Source organism: Musa acuminata, chromosome BXJ3-8, assembly GCF_036884655.1.
Source record: "Musa acuminata AAA Group cultivar baxijiao chromosome BXJ3-8, Cavendish_Baxijiao_AAA, whole genome shotgun sequence".
NCBI lineage: Eukaryota > Viridiplantae > Streptophyta > Magnoliopsida > Zingiberales > Musaceae > Musa > Musa acuminata.
The window spans coordinates 29,582,792-29,608,665 of record NC_088356.1 but is presented as its reverse complement, the minus strand read 5'-3'; the positions used below and the strand labels follow the sequence as shown (position 1 = coordinate 29,608,665).

At 58.4% G+C, this 25,874-nt stretch overlaps 61 non-coding genes across 61 annotated transcripts; all 61 read right to left on the bottom strand.

Moving 5' to 3' along the window:
- Window positions 1–36: 36 nt before the first annotated feature.
- On the bottom strand, window positions 37–155 carry LOC135646487 (5S ribosomal RNA). Its single transcript, XR_010499235.1, has one exon. It is a non-coding gene; the product is annotated as a 5S ribosomal RNA (ribosomal RNA).
- A 308-nt stretch (window positions 156–463) lies between these two features.
- LOC135646486 (5S ribosomal RNA) lies at window positions 464–582 on the bottom strand. The gene has a single exon (XR_010499234.1). It is a non-coding gene; the product is annotated as a 5S ribosomal RNA (ribosomal RNA).
- A 308-nt stretch (window positions 583–890) lies between these two features.
- LOC135646485 (5S ribosomal RNA) lies at window positions 891–1,009 on the bottom strand. The gene has a single exon (XR_010499233.1). It is a non-coding gene; the product is annotated as a 5S ribosomal RNA (ribosomal RNA).
- Window positions 1,010–1,317: 308 nt separating this feature from the next.
- LOC135646484 (5S ribosomal RNA) lies at window positions 1,318–1,436 on the bottom strand. The gene has a single exon (XR_010499232.1). It is a non-coding gene; the product is annotated as a 5S ribosomal RNA (ribosomal RNA).
- A 308-nt stretch (window positions 1,437–1,744) lies between these two features.
- Window positions 1,745–1,863, bottom strand: LOC135646483 (5S ribosomal RNA). The gene has a single exon (XR_010499231.1). It is a non-coding gene; the product is annotated as a 5S ribosomal RNA (ribosomal RNA).
- Window positions 1,864–2,171: 308 nt separating this feature from the next.
- On the bottom strand, window positions 2,172–2,290 carry LOC135646482 (5S ribosomal RNA). Its single transcript, XR_010499230.1, has one exon. It is a non-coding gene; the product is annotated as a 5S ribosomal RNA (ribosomal RNA).
- A 308-nt stretch (window positions 2,291–2,598) lies between these two features.
- Window positions 2,599–2,717, bottom strand: LOC135647447 (5S ribosomal RNA). Its single transcript, XR_010500184.1, has one exon. It is a non-coding gene; the product is annotated as a 5S ribosomal RNA (ribosomal RNA).
- Window positions 2,718–3,025: 308 nt separating this feature from the next.
- Window positions 3,026–3,144, bottom strand: LOC135646481 (5S ribosomal RNA). The gene has a single exon (XR_010499229.1). It is a non-coding gene; the product is annotated as a 5S ribosomal RNA (ribosomal RNA).
- Window positions 3,145–3,452: 308 nt separating this feature from the next.
- On the bottom strand, window positions 3,453–3,571 carry LOC135646480 (5S ribosomal RNA). Its single transcript, XR_010499228.1, has one exon. It is a non-coding gene; the product is annotated as a 5S ribosomal RNA (ribosomal RNA).
- Window positions 3,572–3,879: 308 nt separating this feature from the next.
- On the bottom strand, window positions 3,880–3,998 carry LOC135646479 (5S ribosomal RNA). Its single transcript, XR_010499227.1, has one exon. It is a non-coding gene; the product is annotated as a 5S ribosomal RNA (ribosomal RNA).
- A 308-nt stretch (window positions 3,999–4,306) lies between these two features.
- LOC135648142 (5S ribosomal RNA) lies at window positions 4,307–4,425 on the bottom strand. Its single transcript, XR_010500832.1, has one exon. It is a non-coding gene; the product is annotated as a 5S ribosomal RNA (ribosomal RNA).
- Window positions 4,426–4,733: 308 nt separating this feature from the next.
- Window positions 4,734–4,852, bottom strand: LOC135647516 (5S ribosomal RNA). Its single transcript, XR_010500253.1, has one exon. It is a non-coding gene; the product is annotated as a 5S ribosomal RNA (ribosomal RNA).
- Window positions 4,853–5,160: 308 nt separating this feature from the next.
- Window positions 5,161–5,279, bottom strand: LOC135646354 (5S ribosomal RNA). Its single transcript, XR_010499108.1, has one exon. It is a non-coding gene; the product is annotated as a 5S ribosomal RNA (ribosomal RNA).
- A 309-nt stretch (window positions 5,280–5,588) lies between these two features.
- LOC135648141 (5S ribosomal RNA) lies at window positions 5,589–5,707 on the bottom strand. The gene has a single exon (XR_010500831.1). It is a non-coding gene; the product is annotated as a 5S ribosomal RNA (ribosomal RNA).
- A 308-nt stretch (window positions 5,708–6,015) lies between these two features.
- LOC135647446 (5S ribosomal RNA) lies at window positions 6,016–6,134 on the bottom strand. Its single transcript, XR_010500183.1, has one exon. It is a non-coding gene; the product is annotated as a 5S ribosomal RNA (ribosomal RNA).
- Window positions 6,135–6,420: 286 nt separating this feature from the next.
- Window positions 6,421–6,539, bottom strand: LOC135647393 (5S ribosomal RNA). The gene has a single exon (XR_010500132.1). It is a non-coding gene; the product is annotated as a 5S ribosomal RNA (ribosomal RNA).
- A 308-nt stretch (window positions 6,540–6,847) lies between these two features.
- LOC135647519 (5S ribosomal RNA) lies at window positions 6,848–6,966 on the bottom strand. Its single transcript, XR_010500256.1, has one exon. It is a non-coding gene; the product is annotated as a 5S ribosomal RNA (ribosomal RNA).
- A 308-nt stretch (window positions 6,967–7,274) lies between these two features.
- LOC135648115 (5S ribosomal RNA) lies at window positions 7,275–7,393 on the bottom strand. The gene has a single exon (XR_010500805.1). It is a non-coding gene; the product is annotated as a 5S ribosomal RNA (ribosomal RNA).
- Window positions 7,394–7,701: 308 nt separating this feature from the next.
- Window positions 7,702–7,820, bottom strand: LOC135647131 (5S ribosomal RNA). The gene has a single exon (XR_010499874.1). It is a non-coding gene; the product is annotated as a 5S ribosomal RNA (ribosomal RNA).
- A 308-nt stretch (window positions 7,821–8,128) lies between these two features.
- On the bottom strand, window positions 8,129–8,247 carry LOC135646455 (5S ribosomal RNA). Its single transcript, XR_010499205.1, has one exon. It is a non-coding gene; the product is annotated as a 5S ribosomal RNA (ribosomal RNA).
- A 308-nt stretch (window positions 8,248–8,555) lies between these two features.
- LOC135648140 (5S ribosomal RNA) lies at window positions 8,556–8,674 on the bottom strand. The gene has a single exon (XR_010500830.1). It is a non-coding gene; the product is annotated as a 5S ribosomal RNA (ribosomal RNA).
- Window positions 8,675–8,982: 308 nt separating this feature from the next.
- On the bottom strand, window positions 8,983–9,101 carry LOC135647350 (5S ribosomal RNA). The gene has a single exon (XR_010500090.1). It is a non-coding gene; the product is annotated as a 5S ribosomal RNA (ribosomal RNA).
- A 308-nt stretch (window positions 9,102–9,409) lies between these two features.
- LOC135648139 (5S ribosomal RNA) lies at window positions 9,410–9,528 on the bottom strand. The gene has a single exon (XR_010500829.1). It is a non-coding gene; the product is annotated as a 5S ribosomal RNA (ribosomal RNA).
- A 308-nt stretch (window positions 9,529–9,836) lies between these two features.
- LOC135646391 (5S ribosomal RNA) lies at window positions 9,837–9,955 on the bottom strand. Its single transcript, XR_010499144.1, has one exon. It is a non-coding gene; the product is annotated as a 5S ribosomal RNA (ribosomal RNA).
- A 308-nt stretch (window positions 9,956–10,263) lies between these two features.
- Window positions 10,264–10,382, bottom strand: LOC135648138 (5S ribosomal RNA). Its single transcript, XR_010500828.1, has one exon. It is a non-coding gene; the product is annotated as a 5S ribosomal RNA (ribosomal RNA).
- A 308-nt stretch (window positions 10,383–10,690) lies between these two features.
- LOC135648123 (5S ribosomal RNA) lies at window positions 10,691–10,809 on the bottom strand. Its single transcript, XR_010500813.1, has one exon. It is a non-coding gene; the product is annotated as a 5S ribosomal RNA (ribosomal RNA).
- Window positions 10,810–11,117: 308 nt separating this feature from the next.
- Window positions 11,118–11,236, bottom strand: LOC135647184 (5S ribosomal RNA). The gene has a single exon (XR_010499925.1). It is a non-coding gene; the product is annotated as a 5S ribosomal RNA (ribosomal RNA).
- Window positions 11,237–11,544: 308 nt separating this feature from the next.
- On the bottom strand, window positions 11,545–11,663 carry LOC135647348 (5S ribosomal RNA). Its single transcript, XR_010500088.1, has one exon. It is a non-coding gene; the product is annotated as a 5S ribosomal RNA (ribosomal RNA).
- Window positions 11,664–11,971: 308 nt separating this feature from the next.
- On the bottom strand, window positions 11,972–12,090 carry LOC135648136 (5S ribosomal RNA). Its single transcript, XR_010500826.1, has one exon. It is a non-coding gene; the product is annotated as a 5S ribosomal RNA (ribosomal RNA).
- Window positions 12,091–12,398: 308 nt separating this feature from the next.
- Window positions 12,399–12,517, bottom strand: LOC135646390 (5S ribosomal RNA). The gene has a single exon (XR_010499143.1). It is a non-coding gene; the product is annotated as a 5S ribosomal RNA (ribosomal RNA).
- A 308-nt stretch (window positions 12,518–12,825) lies between these two features.
- LOC135648135 (5S ribosomal RNA) lies at window positions 12,826–12,944 on the bottom strand. The gene has a single exon (XR_010500825.1). It is a non-coding gene; the product is annotated as a 5S ribosomal RNA (ribosomal RNA).
- Window positions 12,945–13,252: 308 nt separating this feature from the next.
- On the bottom strand, window positions 13,253–13,371 carry LOC135646389 (5S ribosomal RNA). Its single transcript, XR_010499142.1, has one exon. It is a non-coding gene; the product is annotated as a 5S ribosomal RNA (ribosomal RNA).
- A 308-nt stretch (window positions 13,372–13,679) lies between these two features.
- LOC135646388 (5S ribosomal RNA) lies at window positions 13,680–13,798 on the bottom strand. Its single transcript, XR_010499141.1, has one exon. It is a non-coding gene; the product is annotated as a 5S ribosomal RNA (ribosomal RNA).
- Window positions 13,799–14,106: 308 nt separating this feature from the next.
- LOC135647347 (5S ribosomal RNA) lies at window positions 14,107–14,225 on the bottom strand. The gene has a single exon (XR_010500087.1). It is a non-coding gene; the product is annotated as a 5S ribosomal RNA (ribosomal RNA).
- Window positions 14,226–14,533: 308 nt separating this feature from the next.
- On the bottom strand, window positions 14,534–14,652 carry LOC135648134 (5S ribosomal RNA). The gene has a single exon (XR_010500824.1). It is a non-coding gene; the product is annotated as a 5S ribosomal RNA (ribosomal RNA).
- A 308-nt stretch (window positions 14,653–14,960) lies between these two features.
- Window positions 14,961–15,079, bottom strand: LOC135646387 (5S ribosomal RNA). Its single transcript, XR_010499140.1, has one exon. It is a non-coding gene; the product is annotated as a 5S ribosomal RNA (ribosomal RNA).
- A 308-nt stretch (window positions 15,080–15,387) lies between these two features.
- Window positions 15,388–15,506, bottom strand: LOC135647130 (5S ribosomal RNA). Its single transcript, XR_010499873.1, has one exon. It is a non-coding gene; the product is annotated as a 5S ribosomal RNA (ribosomal RNA).
- Window positions 15,507–15,814: 308 nt separating this feature from the next.
- Window positions 15,815–15,933, bottom strand: LOC135647640 (5S ribosomal RNA). Its single transcript, XR_010500374.1, has one exon. It is a non-coding gene; the product is annotated as a 5S ribosomal RNA (ribosomal RNA).
- Window positions 15,934–16,241: 308 nt separating this feature from the next.
- LOC135648133 (5S ribosomal RNA) lies at window positions 16,242–16,360 on the bottom strand. The gene has a single exon (XR_010500823.1). It is a non-coding gene; the product is annotated as a 5S ribosomal RNA (ribosomal RNA).
- Window positions 16,361–16,667: 307 nt separating this feature from the next.
- Window positions 16,668–16,786, bottom strand: LOC135647151 (5S ribosomal RNA). The gene has a single exon (XR_010499893.1). It is a non-coding gene; the product is annotated as a 5S ribosomal RNA (ribosomal RNA).
- A 308-nt stretch (window positions 16,787–17,094) lies between these two features.
- On the bottom strand, window positions 17,095–17,213 carry LOC135647336 (5S ribosomal RNA). Its single transcript, XR_010500076.1, has one exon. It is a non-coding gene; the product is annotated as a 5S ribosomal RNA (ribosomal RNA).
- A 308-nt stretch (window positions 17,214–17,521) lies between these two features.
- Window positions 17,522–17,640, bottom strand: LOC135647346 (5S ribosomal RNA). Its single transcript, XR_010500086.1, has one exon. It is a non-coding gene; the product is annotated as a 5S ribosomal RNA (ribosomal RNA).
- A 308-nt stretch (window positions 17,641–17,948) lies between these two features.
- LOC135647345 (5S ribosomal RNA) lies at window positions 17,949–18,067 on the bottom strand. The gene has a single exon (XR_010500085.1). It is a non-coding gene; the product is annotated as a 5S ribosomal RNA (ribosomal RNA).
- Window positions 18,068–18,375: 308 nt separating this feature from the next.
- LOC135646382 (5S ribosomal RNA) lies at window positions 18,376–18,494 on the bottom strand. Its single transcript, XR_010499135.1, has one exon. It is a non-coding gene; the product is annotated as a 5S ribosomal RNA (ribosomal RNA).
- Window positions 18,495–18,802: 308 nt separating this feature from the next.
- Window positions 18,803–18,921, bottom strand: LOC135647197 (5S ribosomal RNA). Its single transcript, XR_010499938.1, has one exon. It is a non-coding gene; the product is annotated as a 5S ribosomal RNA (ribosomal RNA).
- Window positions 18,922–19,230: 309 nt separating this feature from the next.
- LOC135647236 (5S ribosomal RNA) lies at window positions 19,231–19,349 on the bottom strand. The gene has a single exon (XR_010499978.1). It is a non-coding gene; the product is annotated as a 5S ribosomal RNA (ribosomal RNA).
- A 308-nt stretch (window positions 19,350–19,657) lies between these two features.
- Window positions 19,658–19,776, bottom strand: LOC135647515 (5S ribosomal RNA). The gene has a single exon (XR_010500252.1). It is a non-coding gene; the product is annotated as a 5S ribosomal RNA (ribosomal RNA).
- A 308-nt stretch (window positions 19,777–20,084) lies between these two features.
- LOC135647154 (5S ribosomal RNA) lies at window positions 20,085–20,203 on the bottom strand. The gene has a single exon (XR_010499896.1). It is a non-coding gene; the product is annotated as a 5S ribosomal RNA (ribosomal RNA).
- Window positions 20,204–20,511: 308 nt separating this feature from the next.
- On the bottom strand, window positions 20,512–20,630 carry LOC135647518 (5S ribosomal RNA). Its single transcript, XR_010500255.1, has one exon. It is a non-coding gene; the product is annotated as a 5S ribosomal RNA (ribosomal RNA).
- Window positions 20,631–20,938: 308 nt separating this feature from the next.
- LOC135648113 (5S ribosomal RNA) lies at window positions 20,939–21,057 on the bottom strand. Its single transcript, XR_010500803.1, has one exon. It is a non-coding gene; the product is annotated as a 5S ribosomal RNA (ribosomal RNA).
- A 308-nt stretch (window positions 21,058–21,365) lies between these two features.
- Window positions 21,366–21,484, bottom strand: LOC135646381 (5S ribosomal RNA). Its single transcript, XR_010499134.1, has one exon. It is a non-coding gene; the product is annotated as a 5S ribosomal RNA (ribosomal RNA).
- A 308-nt stretch (window positions 21,485–21,792) lies between these two features.
- On the bottom strand, window positions 21,793–21,911 carry LOC135647013 (5S ribosomal RNA). Its single transcript, XR_010499760.1, has one exon. It is a non-coding gene; the product is annotated as a 5S ribosomal RNA (ribosomal RNA).
- Window positions 21,912–22,219: 308 nt separating this feature from the next.
- On the bottom strand, window positions 22,220–22,338 carry LOC135647416 (5S ribosomal RNA). The gene has a single exon (XR_010500155.1). It is a non-coding gene; the product is annotated as a 5S ribosomal RNA (ribosomal RNA).
- Window positions 22,339–22,646: 308 nt separating this feature from the next.
- On the bottom strand, window positions 22,647–22,765 carry LOC135647517 (5S ribosomal RNA). Its single transcript, XR_010500254.1, has one exon. It is a non-coding gene; the product is annotated as a 5S ribosomal RNA (ribosomal RNA).
- Window positions 22,766–23,073: 308 nt separating this feature from the next.
- On the bottom strand, window positions 23,074–23,192 carry LOC135648112 (5S ribosomal RNA). Its single transcript, XR_010500802.1, has one exon. It is a non-coding gene; the product is annotated as a 5S ribosomal RNA (ribosomal RNA).
- A 308-nt stretch (window positions 23,193–23,500) lies between these two features.
- On the bottom strand, window positions 23,501–23,619 carry LOC135646380 (5S ribosomal RNA). Its single transcript, XR_010499133.1, has one exon. It is a non-coding gene; the product is annotated as a 5S ribosomal RNA (ribosomal RNA).
- Window positions 23,620–23,927: 308 nt separating this feature from the next.
- LOC135647012 (5S ribosomal RNA) lies at window positions 23,928–24,046 on the bottom strand. Its single transcript, XR_010499759.1, has one exon. It is a non-coding gene; the product is annotated as a 5S ribosomal RNA (ribosomal RNA).
- Window positions 24,047–24,354: 308 nt separating this feature from the next.
- LOC135647275 (5S ribosomal RNA) lies at window positions 24,355–24,473 on the bottom strand. The gene has a single exon (XR_010500016.1). It is a non-coding gene; the product is annotated as a 5S ribosomal RNA (ribosomal RNA).
- A 308-nt stretch (window positions 24,474–24,781) lies between these two features.
- Window positions 24,782–24,900, bottom strand: LOC135647501 (5S ribosomal RNA). Its single transcript, XR_010500238.1, has one exon. It is a non-coding gene; the product is annotated as a 5S ribosomal RNA (ribosomal RNA).
- Window positions 24,901–25,208: 308 nt separating this feature from the next.
- Window positions 25,209–25,327, bottom strand: LOC135647407 (5S ribosomal RNA). Its single transcript, XR_010500146.1, has one exon. It is a non-coding gene; the product is annotated as a 5S ribosomal RNA (ribosomal RNA).
- A 286-nt stretch (window positions 25,328–25,613) lies between these two features.
- LOC135646399 (5S ribosomal RNA) lies at window positions 25,614–25,732 on the bottom strand. Its single transcript, XR_010499151.1, has one exon. It is a non-coding gene; the product is annotated as a 5S ribosomal RNA (ribosomal RNA).
- Between the last annotated feature and the right edge of the window lie 142 nt (window positions 25,733–25,874).

Here is a 25,874-nt window from a genome sequence, read left to right as displayed (position 1 = left end):
CGACGGGAGGGGTTTTGGTCGCTCGGGGCGCAAAAAGGAGTGCAACACGAGGACTTCCCAGGGGGTCACCCATCCTAGTACTACTCTCGCCCAAGCACGCTTAACTTCGGAGTTCTGATGGGATCCGGTGCTTTAGGGCTGGTATGATCGCACTCGCTTTGTTTGCGTCGTCCCTCGCCTTTGTGCACGTCGCGGACGGCGTACGGAGCCTCTAAACCTGTCGAACGATCTCGGAATCGCCATTGTCGGATCTCGGAATCGCCATTACCGGACACGGCAAGCGCGCGCCGAAACCATCGTGACTTTGTCGAACGAACTCGGAATCGCTATTGCGACCCCATTCCGGAAACCTCTCTCCGAGCCCCACGAGACTGACTGCGTAGCGGTCACGGCAAATTCCGAGGCCCAAAACCATCGCCTCGGAGGTCGACGGGAGGGGTTTTGGTCGCTCGGGGCGCAAAAAGGAGTGCAACACGAGGACTTCCCAGGGGGTCACCCATCCTAGTACTACTCTCGCCCAAGCACGCTTAACTTCGGAGTTCTGATGGGATCCGGTGCTTTAGGGCTGGTATGATCGCACTCGCTTTGTTTGCGTCGTCCCTCGCCTTTGTGCACGTCGCGGACGGCGTACGGAGCCTCTAAACCTGTCGAACGATCTCGGAATCGCCATTGTCGGATCTCGGAATCGCCATTACCGGACACGGCAAGCGCGCGCCGAAACCATCGTGACTTTGTCGAACGAACTCGGAATCGCTATTGCGACCCCATTCCGGAAACCTCTCTCCGAGCCCCACGAGACTGACTGCGTAGCGGTCACGGCAAATTCCGAGGCCCAAAACCATCGCCTCGGAGGTCGACGGGAGGGGTTTTGGTCGCTCGGGGCGCAAAAAGGAGTGCAACACGAGGACTTCCCAGGGGGTCACCCATCCTAGTACTACTCTCGCCCAAGCACGCTTAACTTCGGAGTTCTGATGGGATCCGGTGCTTTAGGGCTGGTATGATCGCACTCGCTTTGTTTGCGTCGTCCCTCGCCTTTGTGCACGTCGCGGACGGCGTACGGAGCCTCTAAACCTGTCGAACGATCTCGGAATCGCCATTGTCGGATCTCGGAATCGCCATTACCGGACACGGCAAGCGCGCGCCGAAACCATCGTGACTTTGTCGAACGAACTCGGAATCGCTATTGCGACCCCATTCCGGAAACCTCTCTCCGAGCCCCACGAGACTGACTGCGTAGCGGTCACGGCAAATTCCGAGGCCCAAAACCATCGCCTCGGAGGTCGACGGGAGGGGTTTTGGTCGCTCGGGGCGCAAAAAGGAGTGCAACACGAGGACTTCCCAGGGGGTCACCCATCCTAGTACTACTCTCGCCCAAGCACGCTTAACTTCGGAGTTCTGATGGGATCCGGTGCTTTAGGGCTGGTATGATCGCACTCGCTTTGTTTGCGTCGTCCCTCGCCTTTGTGCACGTCGCGGACGGCGTACGGAGCCTCTAAACCTGTCGAACGATCTCGGAATCGCCATTGTCGGATCTCGGAATCGCCATTACCGGACACGGCAAGCGCGCGCCGAAACCATCGTGACTTTGTCGAACGAACTCGGAATCGCTATTGCGACCCCATTCCGGAAACCTCTCTCCGAGCCCCACGAGACTGACTGCGTAGCGGTCACGGCAAATTCCGAGGCCCAAAACCATCGCCTCGGAGGTCGACGGGAGGGGTTTTGGTCGCTCGGGGCGCAAAAAGGAGTGCAACACGAGGACTTCCCAGGGGGTCACCCATCCTAGTACTACTCTCGCCCAAGCACGCTTAACTTCGGAGTTCTGATGGGATCCGGTGCTTTAGGGCTGGTATGATCGCACTCGCTTTGTTTGCGTCGTCCCTCGCCTTTGTGCACGTCGCGGACGGCGTACGGAGCCTCTAAACCTGTCGAACGATCTCGGAATCGCCATTGTCGGATCTCGGAATCGCCATTACCGGACACGGCAAGCGCGCGCCGAAACCATCGTGACTTTGTCGAACGAACTCGGAATCGCTATTGCGACCCCATTCCGGAAACCTCTCTCCGAGCCCCACGAGACTGACTGCGTAGCGGTCACGGCAAATTCCGAGGCCCAAAACCATCGCCTCGGAGGTCGACGGGAGGGGTTTTGGTCGCTCGGGGCGCAAAAAGGAGTGCAACACGAGGACTTCCCAGGGGGTCACCCATCCTAGTACTACTCTCGCCCAAGCACGCTTAACTTCGGAGTTCTGATGGGATCCGGTGCTTTAGGGCTGGTATGATCGCACTCGCTTTGTTTGCGTCGTCCCTCGCCTTTGTGCACGTCGCGGACGGCGTACGGAGCCTCTAAACCTGTCGAACGATCTCGGAATCGCCATTGTCGGATCTCGGAATCGCCATTACCGGACACGGCAAGCGCGCGCCGAAACCATCGTGACTTTGTCGAACGAACTCGGAATCGCTATTGCGACCCCATTCCGGAAACCTCTCTCCGAGCCCCACGAGACTGACTGCGTAGCGGTCACGGCAAATTCCGAGGCCCAAAACCATCGCCTCGGAGGTCGACGGGAGGGGTTTTGGTCGCTCGGGGCGCAAAAAGGAGTGCAACACGAGGACTTCCCAGGGGGTCACCCATCCTAGTACTACTGTCGCCCAAGCACGCTTAACTTCGGAGTTCTGATGGGATCCGGTGCTTTAGGGCTGGTATGATCGCACTCGCTTTGTTTGCGTCGTCCCTCGCCTTTGTGCACGTCGCGGACGGCGTACGGAGCCTCTAAACCTGTCGAACGATCTCGGAATCGCCATTGTCGGATCTCGGAATCGCCATTACCGGACACGGCAAGCGCGCGCCGAAACCATCGTGACTTTGTCGAACGAACTCGGAATCGCTATTGCGACCCCATTCCGGAAACCTCTCTCCGAGCCCCACGAGACTGACTGCGTAGCGGTCACGGCAAATTCCGAGGCCCAAAACCATCGCCTCGGAGGTCGACGGGAGGGGTTTTGGTCGCTCGGGGCGCAAAAAGGAGTGCAACACGAGGACTTCCCAGGGGGTCACCCATCCTAGTACTACTCTCGCCCAAGCACGCTTAACTTCGGAGTTCTGATGGGATCCGGTGCTTTAGGGCTGGTATGATCGCACTCGCTTTGTTTGCGTCGTCCCTCGCCTTTGTGCACGTCGCGGACGGCGTACGGAGCCTCTAAACCTGTCGAACGATCTCGGAATCGCCATTGTCGGATCTCGGAATCGCCATTACCGGACACGGCAAGCGCGCGCCGAAACCATCGTGACTTTGTCGAACGAACTCGGAATCGCTATTGCGACCCCATTCCGGAAACCTCTCTCCGAGCCCCACGAGACTGACTGCGTAGCGGTCACGGCAAATTCCGAGGCCCAAAACCATCGCCTCGGAGGTCGACGGGAGGGGTTTTGGTCGCTCGGGGCGCAAAAAGGAGTGCAACACGAGGACTTCCCAGGGGGTCACCCATCCTAGTACTACTCTCGCCCAAGCACGCTTAACTTCGGAGTTCTGATGGGATCCGGTGCTTTAGGGCTGGTATGATCGCACTCGCTTTGTTTGCGTCGTCCCTCGCCTTTGTGCACGTCGCGGACGGCGTACGGAGCCTCTAAACCTGTCGAACGATCTCGGAATCGCCATTGTCGGATCTCGGAATCGCCATTACCGGACACGGCAAGCGCGCGCCGAAACCATCGTGACTTTGTCGAACGAACTCGGAATCGCTATTGCGACCCCATTCCGGAAACCTCTCTCCGAGCCCCACGAGACTGACTGCGTAGCGGTCACGGCAAATTCCGAGGCCCAAAACCATCGCCTCGGAGGTCGACGGGAGGGGTTTTGGTCGCTCGGGGCGCAAAAAGGAGTGCAACACGAGGACTTCCCAGGGGGTCACCCATCCTAGTACTACTCTCGCCCAAGCACGCTTAACTTCGGAGTTCTGATGGGATCCGGTGCTTTAGGGCTGGTATGATCGCACTCGCTTTGTTTGCGTCGTCCCTCGCCTTTGTGCACGTCGCGGACGGCGTACGGAGCCTCTAAACCTGTCGAACGATCTCGGAATCGCCATTGTCGGATCTCGGAATCGCCATTACCGGACACGGCAAGCGCGCGCCGAAACCATCGTGACTTTGTCGAACGAACTCGGAATCGCTATTGCGACCCCATTCCGGAAACCTCTCTCCGAGCCCCACGAGACTGACTGCGTAGCGGTCACGGCAAATTCCGAGGCCCAAAACCATCGCCTCGGAGGTCGACGGGAGGGGTTTTGGTCGCTCGGGGCGCAAAAAGGAGTGCAACACGAGGACTTCCCAGGGGGTCACCCATCCTAGTACTACTCTCGCCCAAGCACGCTTGACTTCGGAGTTCTGATGGGATCCGGTGCTTTAGTGCTGGTATGATCGCACTCGCTTTGTTTGCGTCGTCCCTCGCCTTTGTGCACGTCGCGGACGGCGTACGGAGCCTCTAAACCTGTCGAACGATCTAGGAATCGCCATTGTCGGATCTCGGAATCGCCATTACCGGACCCGGCAAGCGCGCGCCGAAACCATCGTGACTTTGTCGAACGAACTCGGAATCGCTATTGCGACCCCATTCCGGAAACCTCTCTCCGAGCCCCACGAGACTGACTGCGTAGCGGTCACGGCAAATTCCGAGGCCCAAAACCATCGCCTCGGAGGTCGACGGGAGGGGTTTTGGTCGCTCGGGGCGCAAAAAGGAGTGCAAGACGAGGACTCCCCAGGGGGTCACCCATCCTAGTACTACTCTCGCCCAAGCACGCTTAACTTCGGAGTTCTGATGGGATCCGGTGCTTTAGGGCTGGTATGATCGCACTCGCTTTGTTTGCGTCGTCCCTCGCCTTTGTGCACGTCGCGGACGGCGTACGGAGCCTCTAAACCTGTCGAACGATCTCGGAATCGCCATTGTCGGATCTCGGAATCGCCATTACCGGACACGGCAAGCGCGCGCCGAAACCATCGTGACTTTGTCGAACGAACTCGGAATCGCTATTGCGACCCCATTCCGGAAACCTCTCTCCGAGCCCCACGAGACTGACTACGTAGCGGTCACGGCAAATTCCGAGGCCCAAAACCATCGCCTCGGAGGTCGACGGGAGGGGTTTTGGTCGCTCGGTGCGCAAAAAGGAGTGCAACACGAGGACTTCCCAGGGGGTCACCCATCCTAGTACTACTCTCGCCCAAGCACGCTTAACTTCGGAGTTCTGATGGGATCCGGTGCTTTAGAGCTGGTATGATCGCACTCGCTTTTGTTTGCGTCGTCCCTCGCCTTTGTGCACGTCGCGGACGGCGTACGGAGCCTCTAAACCTGTCGAATGATCTCGGAATCGCCATTGTCGGATCTCGGAATCGCCATTACCGGACACGGCAAGCGCGCGCCGAAACCATCGTGACTTTGTCGAACGAACTCGGAATCGCTATTGCGACCCCATTCCGGAAACCTCTCTCCGAGCCCCACGAGACTGACTGCGTAGCGGTCACGGCAAATTCCGAGGCCCAAAACCATCGCCTCGGAGGTCGACGGGAGGGGTTTTGGTCGCTCGGGGCGCAAAAAGGAGTGCAACACGAGGACTTCCCAGGGGGTCACCCATCCTAGTACTACTCTCGCCCAAGCACGCTTGACTTCGGAGTTCTGATGGGATCCGGTGCTTTAGTGCTGGTATGATCGCACTCGCTTTGTTTGCGTCGTCCCTCGCCTTTGTGCACGTCGCGGACGGCGTACGGAGCCTCTAAACCTGTCGAACGATCTAGGAATCGCCATTGTCGGATCTCGGAATCGCCATTACCGGACCCGGCAAGCGCGCGCCGAAACCATCGTGACTTTGTCGAACGAACTCGGAATCGCTATTGCGACCCCATTCCGGAAACCTCTCTCCGAGCCCCACGAGACTGACAGCGTAGCGGTCACGGCAAATTCCGAGGCCCAAAACCATCGCCTCGGAGGTCGACGGGAGGGGTTTTGGTCGCTCGGGGCGCAAAAAGGAGTGCAACACGAGGACTTCCCAGGGGGTCACCCATCCTAGTACTACTGTCGCCCAAGCACGCTTAACTTCGGAGTTCTGATGGGATCCGGTGCTTTAGGGCTGGTATGATCGCACTCGCTTTGTTTGCGTCGTCCCTCGCCTTTGTGCACGTCGCGGACGGCGTACGGAGCCTCTAAACCTGTCGAACGATCTCGGAATCGCCATTACCGGACACGGCAAGCGCGCGCCGAAACCATCGTGACTTTGTCGAACGAACTCGGAATCGCTATTGCGACCCCATTCCGGAAACCTCTCTCCGAGCCCCACGAGACTGACTGCGTAGCGGTCACGGCAAATTCCGAGGCCCAAAACCATCGCCTCGGAGGTCGACGGGAGGGGTTTTGGTCGCTCGGGGCGCAAAAAGGAGTGCAACACGAGGACTTCCCAGGGGGTCACCCATCCTAGTACTACTCTCGCCCAAGCACGCTTGACTTCGGAGTTCTGATGGGATCCGGGGCTTTAGGGCTGGTATGATCGCACTCGCTTTGTTTGCGTCGTCCCTCGCCTTTGTGCACGTCGCGGACGGCGTACGGAGCCTCTAAACCTGTCGAACGATCTCGGAATCGCCATTGTCGGATCTCGGAATCGCCATTACCGGACACGGCAAGCGCGCGCCGAAACCATCGGGACTTTGTCGAACGAACTCGGAATCGCTATTGCGACCCCATTCCGGAAACCTCTCTCCGAGCCCCACGAGACTGACTGCGTAGCGGTCACGGCAAATTCCGAGGCCCAAAACCATCGCCTCGGAGGTCGACGCGAGGGGTTTTGGTCGCTCGGGGCGCAAAAAGGAGTGCAACACGAGGACTTCCCAGGGGGTCACCCATCCTAGTACTACTCTAGTCCAAGCACGCTTAACTTCGGAGTTCTTGTGGGATCCGGTGCTTTAGTGCTGGTATGATCGCACTCGCTTTGTTTGTGTCGTCCCACGCCTTTGTGCACTTCGCGGACGGCGTACGGAGCCTCTAAACCTGTCGAACGATCTCGGAATTGCCATTGTCGGATCTCGGAATCGCCATTACCGGACACGGCAAGCGCGCGCCGAAACCATCGGGACTTTGTCGAACGAACTCGGAATCGCTATTGTGACCCCATTCCGGAAACCTCTCTCCGAGCCCCACGAGACTGACTGCGTAGCGGTCACGGCAAATTCCGAGGCCCAAAACCATCGCCTCGGAGGTCGATGGGAGGGGTTTTGGTCGCTCGGGGCGCAAAAAGGAGTGCAACACGAGGACTTCCCAGGGGGTCACCCATTCTAGTACTACTCTCGCCCAAGCACGCTTAACTTCGGAGTTCTGATGGGATCCGGTGCTTTAGTGCTGGTATGATCGCACTCGCTTTGTTTGCGTCGTCCCTCGCCTTTGTGCACGTCGCGGATGGCGTACGGAGCCTCTAAACCTCTCGAACGATCTCGGAATCGCCATTGTCGGATCTCGGAATCGCCATTACCGGACACGGCAAGCGCGCGCCGAAACCATCGTGACTTTGTCGAACGAACTCGGAATCGCTATTGCGACCCCATTCCGGAAACCTCTCTCCGAGCCCCACGAGACTGACTGCGTAGCGGTCACGGCAAATTCCGAGGCCCAAAACCATCGCCTCGGAGGTCGACGGGAGGGGTTTTGGTCGCTCGGGGCGCAAAAAGGAGTGCAACACGAGGACTTCCCAGGGGGTCACCCATCCTAGTACTACTCTCGCCCAAGCACGCTTAACTTCGGAGTTCCGATGGGATCCGGTGCTTTAGGGCTGGTATGATCGCACTCGCGTTGTTTGCGTCGTCCCTCGCCTTTGTGCACGTCGCGGACGGCGTACGGAGCCTCTAAACCTGTCGAACGATCTCGGAATCGCCATTGTCGGATCTCGGAATCGCCATTACCGGACACGGCAAGCGCGCGCCGAAACCATCGTGACTTTGTCGAACGAACTCGGAATCGCTATTGCGACCCCATTCCGGAAACCTCTCTCCGAGCCCCACGAGACTGACTGCGTAGCGGTCACGGCAAATTCCGAGGCCCAAAACCATCGCCTCGGAGGTCGACGGGAGGGGTTTTGGTCGCTCGGGGCGCAAAAAGGAGTGCAACACGAGGACTTCCCAGGGGGTCACCCATCCTAGTACTACTCTCGCCCAAGCACGCTTAACTTCGGAGTTCTGATGGGATCCGGTGATTTTGTGCTGGTATGATCGCACTCGCTTTGTTTGCGTCGTCCCTCGCCTTTGTGCACGTCGCGGACGGCGTACGGAGCCTCTAAACCAGTCGAACGATCTCGGAATCGCCATTGTCGGATCTCGGAATCGCCATTACCGGACACGGCAAGCGCGCGCCGAAACCATCGTGACTTTGTCGAACGAACTCGGAATCGCTATTGCGACCCCATTCCGGAAACCTCTCTCCGAGCCCCACGAGACTGACTGCGTAGCGGTCACGGCAAATTCCGAGGCCCAAAACCATCGCCTCGGAGGTCGACGGGAGGGGTTTTGGTCGCTCGGGGCGCAAAAAGGAGTGCAACACGAGGACTTCCCAGGGGGTCACCCATCCTAGTACTACTCTCGCCCAAGCACGCTTGACTTCGGAGTTCTGATGGGATCCGGTGCTTTAGTGCTGGTATGATCGCACTCGCTTTGTTTGCGTCGTCCCTCGCCTTTGTGCACGTCGCGGACGGCGTACGGAGCCTCTAAACCTGTCGAACGATCTAGGAATCGCCATTGTCAGATCTCGGAATCGCCATTACCGGACCCGGCAAGCGCGCGCCGAAACCATCGTGACTTTGTCGAACGAACTCGGAATCGCTATTGCGACCCCATTCCGGAAACCTCTCTCCGAGCCCCACGAGACTGACTGCGTAGCGGTCACGGCAAATTCCGAGGCCCAAAACCATCGCCTCGGAGGTCGACGGGAGGGGTTTTGGTCGCTCGGGGCGCAAAAAGGAGTGCAACACGAGGACTTCCCAGGGGGTCACCCATCCTAGTACTACTCTCCCCCAAGCACGCTTAACTTCGGAGTTCTGATGGGATCCGGTGATTTAGTGCTGGTATGATCGCACTCGCTTTGTTTGCGTCGTCCCTCGCCTTTGTGCACGTCGCGGACGGCGTACGGAGCCTCTAAACCAGTCGAACGATCTGGGAATCGCCATTGTCGGATCTCGGAATCGCCATTACCGGACACGGCAAGCGCGCGCTGAAACCATCGTGACTTTGTCGAACGAACTCGGAATCGCTATTGCGACCCCATTCCGGAAACCTCTCTCCGAGCCCCACGAGACTGACTGCGTAGCGGTCACGGCAAATTCCGAGGCCCAAAACCATCGCCTCGGAGGTCGACGGGAGGGGTTTTGGTCGCTCGGGGCGCAAAAAGGAGTGCAACACGAGGACTTCCCAGGGGGTCACCCATCCTAGTACTACTCTCGCCCAAGCACGCTTGACTTCGGAGTTCTGATGGGATCCGGTGCTTTAGTGCTGGTATGATCGCACTCGCTTTGTTTGCGTCGTCCCTCGCCTTTGTGCACGTCGCGGACGTCGTACGGAGCCTCTAAACCTGTCGAACGATCTCGGAATCGCCATTGTCGGATCTCGGAATCGCCATTACCGGACCCGGCAAGCGCGCGCCGAAACCATCGTGACTTTGTCGAACGAACTCGGAATCGCTATTGCGACCCCATTCCGGAAACCTCTCTCCGAGCCCCACGAGACTGACTGCGTAGCGGTCACGGCAAATTCCGAGGCCCAAAACCATCGCCTCGGAGGTCGACGGGAGGGGTTTTGGTCGCTCGGTGCGCAAAAAGGAGTGCAACACGAGGACTTCCCAGGGGGTCACCCATCCTAGTACTACTCTCGCCCAAGCACGCTTAACTTCGGAGTTCAGATGGGATCCGGTGCTTTAGAGCTGGTATGATCGCACTCGCTTTGTTTGCGTCGTCCCTCGCCTTTGTGCACGTCGCGGACGGCGTACGGAGCCTCTAAACCAGTCGAACGATCTCGGAATCGCCATTGTCGGATCTCGGAATCGCCATTACCGGACACGGCAAGCGCGCGCTGAAACCATCGTGACTTTGTCGAACGAACTCGGAATCGCTATTGCGACCCCATTCCGGAAACCTCTCTCCGAGCCCCACGAGACTGACTGCGTAGCGGTCACGGCAAATTCCGAGGCCCAAAACCATCGCCTCGGAGGTCGACGGGAGGGGTTTTGGTCGCTCGGGGAGCAAAAAGGAGTGCAACACGAGGACTTCCCAGGGGGTCACCCATCCTAGTACTACTCTCGCCCAAGCACGCTTGACTTCGGAGTTCTGATGGGATCCGGTGCTTTAGTGCTGGTATGATCGCACTCGCTTTGTTTGCGTCGTCCCTCGCCTTTGTGCACGTCGCGGACGGCGTACGGAGCCTCTAAACCTGTCGAACGATCTCGGAATCGCCATTGTCGGATCTCGGAATCGCCATTACCGGACCCGGCAAGCGCGCGCCGAAACCATCGTGACTTTGTCGAACGAACTCGGAATCGCTATTGCGACCCCATTCCGGAAACCTCTCTCCGAGCCCCACGAGACTGACTGCGTAGCGGTCACGGCAAATTCCGAGGCCCAAAACCATCGCCTCGGAGGTCGACGGGAGGGGTTTTGGTCGCTCGGGGCGCAAAAAGGAGTGCAACACGAGGACTTCCCAGGGGGTCACCCATCCTAGTACTACTCTCGCCCAAGCACGCTTAACTTCGGAGTTCCGATGGGATCCGGTGCTTTAGTGCTGGTATGATCGCACTCGCTTTGTTTGCGTCGTCCCTCGCCTTTGTGCACGTCGCGGACGGCGTATGGAGCCTCTAAACCTGTCGAACGATCTCGGAATCGCCATTGTCGGATCTCGGAATCGCCATTACCGGACCCGGCAAGCGCGCGCCGAAACCATCGTGACTTTGTCGAACGAACTCGGAATCGCTATTGCGACCCCATTCCGGAAACCTCTCTCCGAGCCCCACGAGACTGACTGCGTAGCGGTCACGGCAAATTCCGAGGCCCAAAACCATCGCCTCGGAGGTCGACGGGAGGGGTTTTGGTCGCTCGGTGCGCAAAAAGTAGTGCAACACGAGGACTTCCCAGGGGGTCACCCATCCTAGTACTACTCTCGCCCAAGCACGCTTAACTTCGGAGTTCAGATGGGATCCGGTGCTTTAGAGCTGGTATGATCGCACTCGCTTTGTTTGCGTCGTCCCTCGCCTTTGTGCACGTCGCGGACGGCGTACGGAGCCTCTAAACCTGTCGAACGATCTCGGAATCGCCATTGTCGGATCTCGGAATCGCCATTACCGGACACGGCAAGCGCGCGCCGAAACCATCGTGACTTTGTCGAACGAACTCGGAATCGCTATTGCGACCCCATTCCGGAAACCTCTCTCCGAGCCCCACGAGACTGACTGCGTAGCGGTCACGGCAAATTCCGAGGCCCAAAACCATCGCCTCGGAGGTCGACGGGAGGGGTTTTGGTCGCTCGGGGCGCAAAAAGGAGTGCAACACGAGGACTTCCCAGGGGGTCACCCATCCTAGTACTACTCTCCCCCAAGCACGCTTAACTTCGGAGTTCTGATGGGATCCGGTGATTTAGTGCTGGTATGATCGCACTCGCTTTGTTTGCGTCGTCCCTCGCCTTTGTGCACGTCGCGGACGGCGTACGGAGCCTCTAAACCAGTCGAACGATCTCGGAATCGCCATTGTCGGATCTCGGAATCGCCATTACCGGACACGGCAAGCGCGCGCTGAAACCATCGTGACTTTGTCGAACGAACTCGGAATCGCTATTGCGACCCCATTCCGGAAACCTCTCTCCGAGCCCCACGAGACTGACTGCGTAGCGGTCACGGCAAATTCCGAGGCCCAAAACCATCGCCTCGGAGGTCGACGGGAGGGGTTTTGGTCGCTCGGGGCGCAAAAAGGAGTGCAACACGAGGACTTCCCAGGGGGTCACCCATCCTAGTACTACTCTCGCCCAAGCACGCTTGACTTCGGAGTTCTGATGGGATCCGGTGCTTTAGTGCTGGTATGATCGCACTCGCTTTGTTTGCGTCGTCCCTCGCCTTTGTGCACGTCGCGGACGGCGTACGGAGCCTCTAAACCTGTCGAACGATCTCGGAATCGCCATTGTCGGATCTCGGAATCGCCATTACCGGACCCGGCAAGCGCGCGCCGAAACCATCGTGACTTTGTCGAACGAACTCGGAATCGCTATTGCGACCCCATTCCGGAAACCTCTCTCCGAGCCCCACGAGACTGACTGCGTAGCGGTCACGGCAAATTCCGAGGCCCAAAACCATCGCCTCGGAGGTCGACGGGAGGGGTTTTGGTCGCTCGGTGCGCAAAAAGGAGTGCAACACGAGGACTTCCCAGGGGGTCACCCATCCTAGTACTACTCTCGCCCAAGCACGCTTAACTTCGGAGTTCAGATGGGATCCGGTGCTTTAGAGCTGGTATGATCGCACTCGCTTTGTTTGCGTCGTCCCTCGCCTTTGTGCACGTCGCGGACGGCGTACGGAGCCTCTAAACCTGTCGAACGATCTCGGAATCGCCATTGTCGGATCTCGGAATCGCCATTACCGGACACGGCAAGCGCGCGCCGAAACCATCGTGACTTTGTCGAACGAACTCGGAATCGCTATTGCGACCCCATTCCGGAAACCTCTCTCCGAGCCCCACGAGACTGACTGCGTAGCGGTCACGGCAAATTCCGAGGCCCAAAACCATCGCCTCGGAGGTCGACGGGAGGGGTTTTGGTCGCTCGGGGCGCAAAAAGGAGTGCAACACGAGGACTTCCCAGGGGGTCACCCATCCTAGTACTACTCTCGCCCAAGCACGCTTGACTTCGGAGTTCTGATGGGATCCGGTGCTTTAGTGCTGGTATGATCGCACTCGCTTTGTTTGCGTCGTCCCTCGCCTTTGTGCACGTCGCGGACGGCGTACGGAGCCTCTAAACCTGTCGAACGATCTCGGAATCGCCATTGTCGGATCTCGGAATCGCCATTACCGGACCCGGCAAGCGCGCGCCGAAACCATCGTGACTTTGTCGAACGAACTCGGAATCGCTATTGCGACCCCATTCCGGAAACCTCTCTCCGAGCCCCACGAGACTGACTGCGTAGCGGTCACGGCAAATTCCGAGGCCCAAAACCATCGCCTCGGAGGTCGACGGGAGGGGTTTTGGTCGCTCGGTGCGCAAAAAGGAGTGCAACACGAGGACTTCCCAGGGGGTCACCCATCCTAGTACTACTCTCGCCCAAGCACGCTTAACTTCGGAGTTCAGATGGGATCCGGTGCTTTAGAGCTGGTATGATCGCACTCGCTTTGTTTGCGTCGTCCCTCGCCTTTGTGCACGTCGCGGACGGCATACGGAGCCTCTAAACCTGTCGAACGATCTCGGAATCGCCATTGTCGGATCTCGGAATCGCCATTACCGGACACGGCAAGCGCGCGCCGAAACCATCGTGACTTTGTCGAACGAACTCGGAATCGCTATTGCGACCCCATTCCGGAAACCTCTCTCCGAGCCCCACGAGACTGACTGCGTAGCGGTCACGGCAAATTCCGAGGCCCAAAACCATCGCCTCGGAGGTCGACGGGAGGGGTTTTGGTCGCTCGGGGCGCAAAAAGGAGTGCAACACGAGGACTTCCCAGGGGGTCACCCATCCTAGTACTACTCTCGCCCAAGCACGCTTAACTTCGGAGTTCAGATGGGATCCGGTGCTTTAGAGCTGGTATGATCGCACTCGCTTTGTTTGCGTCGTCCCTCGCCTTTGTGCACGTCGCGGACGGCGTACGGAGCCTCTAAACCTGTCGAACGATCTCGGAATCGCCATTGTCGGATCTCGGAATCGCCATTACCGGACACGGCAAGCGCGCGCCGAAACCATCGTGACTTTGTCGAACGAACTCGGAATCGCTATTGCGACCCCATTCCGGAAACCTCTCTCCGAGCCCCACGAGACTGACTGCGTAGCGGTCACGGCAAATTCCGAGGCCCAAAACCATCGCCTCGGAGGTCGACGGGAGGGGTTTTGGTCGCTCGGGGCGCAAAAAGGAGTGCAACACGAGGACTTCCCAGGGGGTCACCCATCCTAGTACTACTCTCCCCCAAGCACGCTTAACTTCGGAGTTCTGATGGGATCCGGTGATTTAGTGCTGGTATGATCGCACTCGCTTTGTTTGCGTCGTCCCTCGCCTTTGTGCACGTCGCGGACGGCGTACGGAGCCTCTAAACCAGTCGAACGATCTCGGAATCGCCATTGTCGGATCTCGGAATCGCCATTACCGGACACGGCAAGCGCGCGCTGAAACCATCGTGACTTTGTCGAACGAACTCGGAATCGCTATTGCGACCCCATTCCGGAAACCTCTCTCCGAGCCCCACGAGACTGACTGCGTAGCGGTCACGGCAAATTCCGAGGCCCAAAACCATCGCCTCGGAGGTCGACGGGAGGGGTTTTGGTCGCTCGGGGCGCAAAAAGGAGTGCAACACGAGGACTTCCCAGGGGGTCACCCATCCTAGTACTACTCTCGCCCAAGCACGCTTGACTTCGGAGTTCTGATGGGATCCGGTGCTTTAGTGCTGGTATGATCGCACTCGCTTTGTTTGCGTCGTCCCTCGCCTTTGTGCACGTCGCGGACGGCGTACGGAGCCTCTAAACCTGTCGAACGATCTCGGAATCGCCATTGTCGGATCTCGGAATCGCCATTACCGGACCCGGCAAGCGCGCGCCGAAACCATCGTGACTTTGTCGAACGAACTCGGAATCGCTATTGCGACCCCATTCCGGAAACCTCTCTCCGAGCCCCACGAGACTGACTGCGTAGCGGTCACGGCAAATTCCGAGGCCCAAAACCATCGCCTCGGAGGTCGACGGGAGGGGTTTTGGTCGCTCGGTGCGCAAAAAGGAGTGCAACACGAGGACTTCCCAGGGGGTCACCCATCCTAGTACTACTCTCGCCCAAGCACGCTTAACTTCGGAGTTCAGATGGGATCCGGTGCTTTAGAGCTGGTATGATCGCACTCGCTTTGTTTGCGTCGTCCCTCGCCTTTGTGCACGTCGCGGACGGCGTACGGAGCCTCTAAACCTGTCGAACGATCTCGGAATCGCCATTGTCGGATCTCGGAATCGCCATTACCGGACACGGCAAGCGCGCGCCGAAACCATCGTGACTTTGTCGAACGAACTCGGAATCGCTATTGCGACCCCATTCCGGAAACCTCTCTCCGAGCCCCACGAGACTGACTGCGTAGCGGTCACGGCAAATTCCGAGGCCCAAAACCATCGCCTCGGAGGTCGACGGGAGGGGTTTTGGTCGCTCGGGGCGCAAAAAGGAGTGCAACACGAGGACTTCCCAGGGGGTCACCCATCCTAGTACTACTCTCGCCCAAGCACGCTTAACTTCGGAGTTCCGATGGGATCCGGTGCTTTAGGGCTGGTATGATCGCACTCGCGTTGTTTGCGTCGTCCCTCGCCTTTGTGCACGTCGCGGACGGCGTACGGAGCCTCTAAACCTGTCGAACGATCTCGGAATCGCCATTGTCGGATCTCGGAATCGCCATTACCGGACACGGCAAGCGCGCGCCGAAACCATCGTGACTTTGTCGAACGAACTCGGAATCGCTATTGCGACCCCATTCCGGAAACCTCTCTCCGAGCCCCACGAGACTGACTGCGTAGCGGTCACGGCAAATTCTGAGGCCCAAAACCATCGCCTCGGAGGTCGACGGGAGGGGTTTTGGTCGCTCGGGGCGCAAAAAGGACTGCAACACGAGGACTTCCCAGGGGGTCACCCATCCTAGTACTACTCTCGCCCAAGCACGCTTAACTTCGGAGTTCTGATGGGATCCGGTGATTTAGTGCTGTTATGATCGGACTCGCTTTGTTTGCGTCGTCCCTCGCCTTTGTGCACGTCGCGGACGGCGTACGGAGCCTCTAAACCAGTCGAACGATCTCGGAATCGCCATTGTCGGATCTCGGAATCGCCATTACCGGACACGGCAAGCGCGCGCCGAAACCATCGTGACTTTGTCGAACGAACTCGGAATCGCTATTGCGACCCCATTCCGGAAACCTCTCTCCGAGCCCCACGAGACTGACTGCGTAGCGGTCACGGCAAATTCCGAGGCCCAAAACCATCGCCTCGGAGGTCGACGGGAGGGGTTTTGGTCGCTCGGGGCGCAAAAAGGAGTGCAACACGAGGACTTCCCAGGGGGTCACCCATCCTAGTACTACTCTCGCCCAAGCACGCTTGACTTCGGAGTTCTGATGGGATCCGGTGCTTTAGTGCTGGTATGATCGCACTCGCTTTGTTTGCGTCGTCCCTCGCCTTTGTGCACGTCGCGGACGGCGTACGGAGCCTCTAAACCTGTCGAACGATCTAGGAATCGCCATTGTCGGATCTCGGAATCGCCATTACCGGACCCGGCAAGCGCGCGCCGAAACCATCGTGACTTTGTCGAACGAACTCGGAATCGCTATTGCGACCCCATTCCGGAAACCTCTCTCCGAGCCCCACGAGACTGACTGCGTAGCGGTCACGTAAATTCCGAGGCCCAAAACCATCGCCTCGGAGGTCGACGGGAGGGGTTTTGGTCGCTCGGGGCGCAAAAAGGAGTGCAACACGAGGACTTCCCAGGGGGTCACCCATCCTAGTACTACTCTCCCCCAAGCACGCTTAACTTCGGAGTTCTGATGGGATCCGGTGCTTTAGTGCTGGTATGATCGCACTCGCTTTGTTTGCGTCGTCCCTCGCCTTTGTGCACGTCGCGGACGGCGTACGGAGCCTCTAAACCAGTCGAACGATCTCGGAATCGCCATTGTCGGATCTCGGAATCGCCATTACCGGACACGGCAAGCGCGCGCTGAAACCATCGTGACTTTGTCGAACGAACTCGGAATCGCTATTGCGACCCCATTCCGGAAACCTCTCTCCGAGCCCCACGAGACTGACTGCGTAGCGGTCACGGCAAATTCCGAGGCCCAAAACCATCGCCTCGGAGGTCGACGGGAGGGGTTTTGGTCGCTCGGGGCGCAAAAAGGAGTGCAACACGAGGACTTCCCAGGGGGTCACCCATCCTAGTACTACTGTCGCCCAAGCACGCTTGACTTCGGAGTTCTGATGGGATCCGGTGCTTTAGTGCTGGTATGATCGCACTCGCTTTGTTTGCGTCGTCCCTCGCCTTTGTGCACGTCGCGGACGGCGTACGGAGCCTCTAAACCTGTCGAACGATCTAGGAATCGCCATTGTCGGATCTCGGAATCGCCATTACCGGACCCGGCAAGCGCGCGCCGAAACCATCGTGACTTTGTCGAACGAACTCGGAATCGCTATTGCGACCCCATTCCGGAAACCTCTCTCCGAGCCCCACGAGACTGACTGCGTAGCGGTCACGGTAAATTCCGAGGCCCAAAACCATCGCCTCGGAGGTCGACGGGAGGGGTTTTGGTCGCTCGGGGCGCAAAAAGGAGTGCAACACGAGGACTTCCCAGGGGGTCACCCATCCTAGTACTACTCTCCCCCAAGCACGCTTAACTTCGGAGTTCTGATGGGATCCGGTGATTTAGTGCTGGTATGATCGCACTCGCTTTGTTTGCGTCGTCCCTCGCCTTTGTGCACGTCGCGGACGGCGTACGGAGCCTCTAAACCAGTCGAACGATCTCGGAATCGCCATTGTCGGATCTCGGAATCGCCATTACCGGACCCGGCAAGCGCGCGCCGAAACCATCGTGACTTTGTCGAACGAACTCGGAATCGCTATTGCGACCCCATTCCGGAAACCTCTCTCCGAGCCCCACGAGACTGACTGCGTAGCGGTCACGGCAAATTCCGAGGCCCAAAACCATCGCCTCGGAGGTCGACGGGAGGGGTTTTGGTCGCTCGGGGCGCAAAAAGGAGTGCAACACGAGGACTTCCCAGGGGGTCACCCATCCTAGTACTACTCTCCCCCAAGCACGCTTAACTTCGGAGTTCTGATGGGATCCGGTGATTTAGTGCTGGTATGATCGCACTCGCTTTGTTTGCGTCGTCCCTCGCCTTTGTGCACGTCGCGGACGGCGTACGGAGCCTCTAAACCAGTCGAACGATCTCGGAATCGCCATTGTCGGATCTCGGAATCGCCATTACCGGACACGGCAAGCGCGCGCTGAAACCATCGTGACTTTGTCGAACGAACTCGGAATCGCTATTGCGACCCCATTCCGGAAACCTCTCTCCGAGCCCCACGAGACTGACTGCGTAGCGGTCACGGCAAATTCCGAGGCCCAAAACCATCGCCTCGGAGGTCGACGGGAGGGGTTTTGGTCGCTCGGGGCGCAAAAAGGACTGCAACACGAGGACTTCCCAGGGGGTCACCCATCCTAGTACTACTCTCGCCCAAGCACGCTTAACTTCGGAGTTCTGATGGGATCCGGTGCTTTAGTGCTGGTATGATCGCACTCGCTTTGTTTGCGTCGTCCCTCGCCTTTGTGCACGTCGCGGACGGCGTACGGAGCCTCTAAACCTGTCGAACGATCTCGGAATCGCCATTGTCGGATCTTGGAATCGCCATTACCGGACACGGCAAGCGCGCGCCGAAACCATCGTGACTTTGTCGAACGAACTCGGAATCGCTATTGCGACCCCATTCCGGAAACCTCTCTCCGAGCCCCACGAGACTGACTGCGTAGCGGTCACGGCAAATTCCGAGGCCCAAAACCATCGCCTCGGAGGTCGACGGGAGGGGTTTTGGTCGCTCGGGGCGCAAAAAGGAGTGCAACACGAGGACTTCCCAGGGGGTCACCCATCCTAGTACTACTCTCGCCCAAACACGCTTAACTTCGGAGTTCTGATGGGATCCGGTGCTTTAGGGCTGGTATGATCGCACTCGCTTTTTTTTGCGTCGTCCCTCGCCTTTGTGCACGTCGCGGACGGCGTACGGAGCCTCTAAACCTGTCGAACGATCTCGGAATCGCCATTGTCGGATCTCGGAATCGCCATTACCGGACACGGCAAGCGCGCGCCGAAACCATCGTGACTTTGTCGAACGAACTCGGAATCGCTATTGCGACCCCATTCCGGAAACCTCTCTCCGAGCCCCACGAGACTGAATGCGTAGCGGTCACGGCAAATTCCGAGGCCCAAAACCATCGCCTCGGAGGTCGACGGGAGGGGTTTTGGTCGCTCGGGGCGCAAAAAGGAGTGCAACACGAGGACTTCCCAGGGGGTCACCCATCCTAGTACTACTCTCGCCCAAGCACGCTTACCTTCGGAGTTCTGATGGGATCCGGTGCTTTAGGGCTGGTATGATCGCACTCGCTTTGTTTGCGTCGTCCCTCGCCTTTGTGCACGTCGCAGACGGCGTACGGAGCCTCTAAACCTGTCGAACGATCTCGGAATCGCCATTGTCGGATCTCGGAATCGCCATTACCGGACACGGCAAGCGCGCGCCGAAACCATCGTGACTTTGTCGAACGAACTCGGAATCGCTATTGCGACCCCATTCCGGAAACCTCTCTCCGAGCCCCACGAGACTGACTGCGTAGCGGTCACGGCAAATTCCGAGGCCCAAAACCATCGCCTCGGAGGTCGACGGGAGGGGTTTTGGTCGCTCGGGGCGCAAAAAGGAGTGCAAGACGAGGACTCCCCAGGGGGTCACCCATCCTAGTACTACTCTCGCCCAAGCACGCTTAACTTCGGAGTTCTGATGGGATCCGGTGCTTTAGGGCTGGTATGATCGCACTCGCTTTGTTTGCGTCGTCCCTCGCCTTTGTGCACGTCGCGGACGGCGTACGGAGCCTCTAAACCTGTCGAACGATCTCGGAATCGCCATTGTCGGATCTCGGAATCGCCATTACCGGACACGGCAAGCGCGCGCCGAAACCATCGTGACTTTGTCGAACGAACTCGGAATCGCTATTGCGACCCCATTCCGGAAACCTCTCTCCGAGCCCCACGAGACTGACTGCGTAGCGGTCACGGCAAATTCCGAGGCCCAAAACCATCGCCTCGGAGGTCGACGGGAGGGGTTTTGGTCGCTCGGGGCGCAAAAAGGAGTGCAACACGAGGACTTCCCAGGGGGTCACCCATCCTAGTACTACTCTCGCCCAAGCACGCTTGACTTCGGAGTTCTGATGGGATCCGGTGCTTTAGGGCTGGTATGATCGCACTCGCTTTGTTTGCGTCGTCCCTCGCCTTTGTGCACGTCGCGGACGGCGTACGGAGCCTCTAAACCTGTCGAACGATCTCGGAATCGCCATTGTCGGATCTCGGAATCGCCATTACCGGACACGGCAAGCGCGCGCCGAAACCATCGGGACTTTGTCGAACGAACTCGGAATCGCTATTGCGACCCCATTCCGGAAACCTCTCTCCGAGCCCCACGAGACTGACTGCGTAGCGGTCACGGCAAATTCCGAGGCCCAAAACCATCGCCTCGGAGGTCGACGCGAGGGGTTTTGGTCGCTCGGGGCGCAAAAAGGAGTGCAACACGAGGACTTCCCAGGGGGTCACCCATCCTAGTACTACTCTAGTCCAAGCACGCTTAACTTCGGAGTTCTTGTGGGATCCGGTGCTTTAGTGCTGGTATGATCGCACTCGCTTTGTTTGTGTCGTCCCACGCCTTTGTGCACTTCGCGGACGGCGTACGGAGCCTCTAAACCTGTCGAACGATCTCGGAATTGCCATTGTCGGATCTCGGAATCGCCATTACCGGACACGGCAAGCGCGCGCCGAAACCATCGGGACTTTGTCGAACGAACTCGGAATCGCTATTGTGACCCCATTCCGGAAACCTCTCTCCGAGCCCCACGAGACTGACTGCGTAGCGGTCACGGTAAATTCCGAGGCCCAAAACCATCGCCTCGGAGGTCGATGGGAGGGGTTTTGGTCGCTCGGGGCGCAAAAAGGAGTGCAACACGAGGACTTCCCAGGGGGTCACCCATTCTAGTACTACTCTCGCCCAAGCACGCTTAACTTCGGAGTTCTGATGGGATCCGGTGCTTTAGTGCTGGTATGATCGCACTCGCTTTGTTTGCGTCGTCCCTCGCCTTTGTGCACGTCGCGGATGGCGTACGGAGCCTCTAAACCTCTCGAACGATCTCGGAATCGCCATTGTCGGATCTCGGAATCGCCATTACCGGACACGGAAAGCGCGCGCCGAAACCAACGGGACTTTGTCGAACGAACTCGGAATCGCTATTGTGACCCCATTACGGAAACCTCTCTCCGAGCCCCACGAGACTGACAGCGTAGCGGTCACGGCAAATTCCGAGGCCCAAAACCATCGCCTCGGAGGTCGACGGGAGGGGTTTTGGTCGCTCGGGGCGCAAAAAGGACTGCAACACGAGGACTTCCCAGGGGGTCACCCATCCTAGTACTACTCTCGCCCAAGCACGCTTAACTTCGGAGTTCTGATGGGATCCGGTGCTTTAGTGCTGGTATGATCGCACTCCCTTTGTTTGCGTCGTCCCTCGCCTTTGTGCACGTCGCGGACGGCGTACGGAGCCTCTAAACCTCTCGAACGATCTCGGAATCGCCATTGTCGGATCTCGGAATCGCCATTACCGGACACGGCAAGCGCGCGCCGAAACCATCGGAACTTTGTCGAACGAACTCGGAATCGCTATTGTGACCCCATTCCGGAAACCTCTCTCCGAGCCCCACGAGACTGATTGCGTAGCGGTCACGGCAAATTCCGAGGCCCAAAACCATCGCCTCGGAGGTCGACGGGAGGGGTTTTGGTCGCTCGGGGTGCAAAAAGGACTGCAACACGAGGACTTCCCAGGGGGTCACCCATTCTAGTACTACTCTCGCCCAAGCACGCTTAACTTCGGAGTTCTGATGGGATCCGGTGCTTTAGTGCTGGTATGATCGCACTCGCTTTGTTTGCGTCGTCCCTCGCCTTTGTGCACGTCGCGGACGGCGTACGGAGCCTCTAAACCTGTCGAACGATCTCGGAATCGCCATTGTCGGATCTCGGAATCGCCATTACCGGACACGGCAAGCGCGCGCCGAAACCATCGGGACTTTGTTGAACGAACTCGGAATCGCTATTGCGACCCCATTCCGGAAACCTCTCTCCGAGCCCCACGAGACTGACTGCGTAGCGGTCACGGCAAATTCCGAGGCCCAAAACCATCGCCTCGGAGGTCGACGGGAGTGGTTTTGGTCGCTCGGGGCGCAAAAAGAAGTGCAAAACGAGGACTTCCCAGGGGGTCACCCATCCTAGTACTACTCTCGCCCAAGCACGCTTAACTTCGGAGTTCTGATGGGATCCAATGCTTTAGTGCTGGTATGATCGCACTCGCTTTGTTTGCGTCGTCCCTCGCCTTTGTGCACGTCGCGGATGGCGTACGGAGCCTCTAAACCTCTCGAACGATCTCGGAATCGCCATTGTCGGATCTCGGAATCGCCATTACCGGACACGGAAAGCGCGCGCCGAAACCATCGGGGCTTTGTCGAACGAACTCGGAATCGCTATTGTGACCCCATTCCGGAAACCTCTCTCCGAGCCCCACGAGACTGACTGCGTAGCGGTCACGGCAAATTCCGAGGCCCAAAACCATCGCCTCGGAGGTCGACGCGAGGGGTTTTGGTCGCTCGGGGCGCAAAAAGGAGTGCAACACGAGGACTTCCCAGGGGGTCACCCATCCTAGTACTACTCTAGTCCAAGCACGCTTAACTTCGGAGTTCTTGTGGGATCCGGTGCTTTAGTGCTGGTATGATCGCACTCGCTTTGTTTGTGTCGTCCCACGCCTTTGTGCACTTCGCGGACGGCGTACGGAGCCTCTAAACCTGTCGAACGATCTCGGAATTGCCATTGTCGGATCTCGGAATCGCCATTACCGGACACGGCAAGCGCGCGCCGAAACCATCGGGACTTTGTCGAACGAACTCGGAATCGCTATTGTGACCCCATTCCGGAAACCTCTCTCCGAGCCCCACGAGACTGACTGCGTAGCGGTCACGGCAAATTCCGAGGCCCAAAACCATCGCCTCGGAGGTCGATGGGAGGGGTTTTGGTCGCTCGGGGCGCAAAAAGGAGTGCAACACGAGGACTTCCCAGGGGGTCACCCATTCTAGTACTACTCTCGCCCAAGCACGCTTAACTTCGGAGTTCTGATGGGATCCGGTGCTTTAGTGCTGGTATGATCGCACTCGCTTTGTTTGCGTCGTCCCTCGCCTTTGTGCACGTCGCGGATGGCGTACGGAGCCTCTAAACCTCTCGAACGATCTCGGAATCGCCATTGTCGGATCTCGGAATCGCCATTACCGGACACGGAAAGCGCGCGCCGAAACCAACGGGACTTTGTCGAACGAACTCGGAATCGCTATTGTGACCCCATTACGGAAACCTCTCTCCGAGCCCCACGAGACTGACAGCGTAGCGGTCACGGCAAATTCCGAGGCCCAAAACCATCGCCTCGGAGGTCGACGGGAGGGGTTTTGGTCGCTCGGGGCGCAAAAAGGACTGCAACACGAGGACTTCCCAGGGGGTCACCCATCCTAGTACTACTCTCGCCCAAGCACGCTTAACTTCGGAGTTCTGATGGGATCCGGTGCTTTAGTGCTGGTATGATCGCACTCGCTTTGTTTGCGTCGTCCCTCGCCTTTGTGCACGTCGCGGACGGCGTACGGAGCCTCTAAACCTCTCGAACGATCTCGGAATCGCCATTGTCGGATCTCGGAATCGCCATTACCGGACACGGCAAGCGCGCGCCGAAACCATCGGAACTTTGTCGAACGAACTCGGAATCGCTATTGTGACCCCATTCCGGAAACCTCTCTCCGAGCCCCACGAGACTGATTGCGTAGCGGTCACGGCAAATTCCGAGGCCCAAAACCATCGCCTCGGAGGTCGACGGGAGGGGTTTTGGTCGCTCGGGGTGCAAAAAGGACTGCAACACGAGGACTTCCCAGGGGGTCACCCATTCTAGTACTACTCTCGCCCAAGCACGCTTAACTTCGGAGTTCTGATGGGATCCGGTGCTTTAGTGCTGGTATGATCGCACTCGCTTTGTTTGCGTCGTCCCTCGCCTTTGTGCACGTCGCGGACGGCGTACGGAGCCTCTAAACCTGTCGAACGATCTCGGAATCGCCATTGTCGGATCTCGGAATCGCCATTACCGGACACGGCAAGCGCGCGCCGAAACCATCGGGACTTTGTTGAACGAACTCGGAATCGCTATTGCGACCCCATTCCGGAAACCTCTCTCCGAGCCCCACGAGACTGACTGCGTAGCGGTCACGGCAAATTCCGAGGCCCAAAACCATCGCCTCGGAGGTCGACGGGAGTGGTTTTGGTCGCTCGGGGCGCAAAAAGGAGTGCAAAACGAGGACTTCCCAGGGGGTCACCCATCCTAGTACTACTCTCGCCCAAGCACGCTTAACTTCGGAGTTCTGATGGGATCCAATGCTTTAGTGCTGGTATGATCGCACTCGCTTTGTTTGCGTCGTCCCTCGCCTTTGTGCACGTCGCGGATGGCGTACGGAGCCTCTAAACCTCTCGAACGATCTCGGAATCGCCATTGTCGGATCTCGGAATCGCCATTACCGGACACGGCAAGCGCACGCCGAAACCATCGGGACTTTGTCGAACGAACTCGGAATCGCTATTGCGACCCCATTCCGGAAACCTCTCTCCGAGCCCCACGAGACTGACTGCGTAGCGGTCACAGCAAATTCCGAGGCCCAAAACCATCGCCTCGGAGGTCGACGGGAGGGGTTTTGGTCGCTCGGGGCGAAAAAAGGAGTGCAACACGAGGACTTCCCAGGGGGTCACCCATCCTAGTACTACTCTCGCCCAAGCACGCTTAACTTCGTTGTTCTGATGGGATCCGGTGCTTTAGTGCTGGTATGATCGCACTCTCTTTGTTTGCGTCGTCCCTCGCCTTTGTGCACGTCGCGGACGGCGTACGGAGCCTCTAAACCTGTCGAACGATCTCGGAATCGCCATTGTCGGATCTCGGAATCGCCATTACCGGACACGGCAAGCGCGCGCCAAAACCATCGGGACTTTGTCGAACGAACTCGGAATCGCTATTGCGACCCCATTCCGGAAACCTCTCTCCGAGCCCCACGAGACTGACTACGTAGCGGTCATGGCAAATTCCGAGGCCCAAAACCATCGCCGCGGAGGTCGACGGGAGGGGTTTTGGTCGCTCGGGGCGCAAAAAGGACTGCAACACGAGGACTTCCCAGGGGGTCACACATCCTAGTACTACTCTCGCCCAAGCACGCTTAACTTCGGAGTTCTGATGGGATCCGGTGCTTTAGTGCTGGTATGATCGCACCCGCTTTGTTTGCGTCGTCCCTCGCCTTTGTGCACGTCGCCGACGGCGTATGGAGCCTCTAAACCTGTCGAACGATCTCGGAATCGCCATTACCGGATAGGGCAAGCGCGTGCCGAAACCATCGGGACTTTGTGGAACGAACTCGGAATCGCTATTGCGACCCCATTCCAGAAACCTCTCTCCGAGCCCCACGAGACTGACCGCGTAGCGGTCACAGCAAATTCCGAGGCCCAAAACCATCGCCTCGGAGGTCGACGGGAGAGGTTTTGGTCGCTCGGGGCGCAAAAAGGAGTGCAACACGAGGACTTCCCAGGGAGTCACCCATCCTAGTACTACTCACGCCCAAGCACGCTTAACTTCGGAGTTCTGATGGGATCCGGTGCTTTAGTGCTGGTATGATCGCACTCGCTTTGTTTGCGTCGTCCCTCGCCTTTGTGCACGTCGCCGACGGCGTATGGAGCCTCTAAACCTGTTGAACGATCTCGGAATCACCATTACCGGACACGGCAAACGCGTGCCAAAACCATCGGGACTTTGTCGAACGAACTC